Below are 586 nucleotides of genomic sequence, written 5' to 3'. Positions count from 1 at the left end.
AACGATTTCACCGTTGATTCGAGTTCAAATCGTTATTTTGGTTTGTTAGCTTGTCTGGGTGGTGTAGTTGGTTATCACGCTAGTCTCACACACTAGAGGTCCTCAGTTTGAACCTTGGCTCAGACATCTTTAGAATTACGTTTTTACTTTTTTCTGAACAACGATTTCACCGTTTATTCGAGTTCAAATCGTTATTTTGGTTTATTAGCTTGTCTGGGTGGTGTAGTTGGTTATCACGCTAGTCTCACACACTAGAGGTCCTCAGTTTGAACCTTGGCTCAGACATGTTTAGAATTATGTTTTTACTTTTTTCTGAACAACGATTTCACCGTTGATTCGAGTTCAAATCGTTATTTTGGTTTGTTAGCTTGTCTGGGTGGTGTAGTTGGTTATCACGCTAGTCTCACACACTAGAGGTCCTCAGTTTGAACCTTGGCTCAGACATGTTTAGAATTATGTTTTTACTTTTTTCTAAACAACGATTTCACCGTTGATTCGAGTTCAAATCGTTATTTTGGTTTGTTAGCTTGTCTGGGTGGTGTAGTTGGTTATCATTTTAGTCTCACACACTAGAGGTCCTCAGTTT

The 586-nt window shown here is 38.7% G+C and overlaps 3 non-coding genes across 3 annotated transcripts; all 3 read left to right on the top strand.

The window, feature by feature from the left end:
* Nucleotides 1-52: 52 nt before the first annotated feature.
* On the top strand, nt 53-126 carry TRNAV-CAC. Its single transcript has one exon. It is a non-coding gene; the product is annotated as a tRNA-Val (tRNA).
* An 85-nt stretch (nt 127-211) lies between these two features.
* TRNAV-CAC lies at nt 212-285 on the top strand. The gene has a single exon. It is a non-coding gene; the product is annotated as a tRNA-Val (tRNA).
* Nucleotides 286-370: 85 nt separating this feature from the next.
* TRNAV-CAC lies at nt 371-444 on the top strand. The gene has a single exon. It is a non-coding gene; the product is annotated as a tRNA-Val (tRNA).
* The last annotated feature ends 142 nt before the right edge of the window (nt 445-586 follow it).

Source organism: Cucurbita maxima, unplaced genomic scaffold (assembly GCF_002738345.1).
Source record: "Cucurbita maxima cultivar Rimu unplaced genomic scaffold, Cmax_1.0 Cma_Scf07722, whole genome shotgun sequence".
NCBI lineage: Eukaryota > Viridiplantae > Streptophyta > Magnoliopsida > Cucurbitales > Cucurbitaceae > Cucurbita > Cucurbita maxima.
This window is presented reverse-complemented; position numbering and strand designations above follow the sequence as displayed.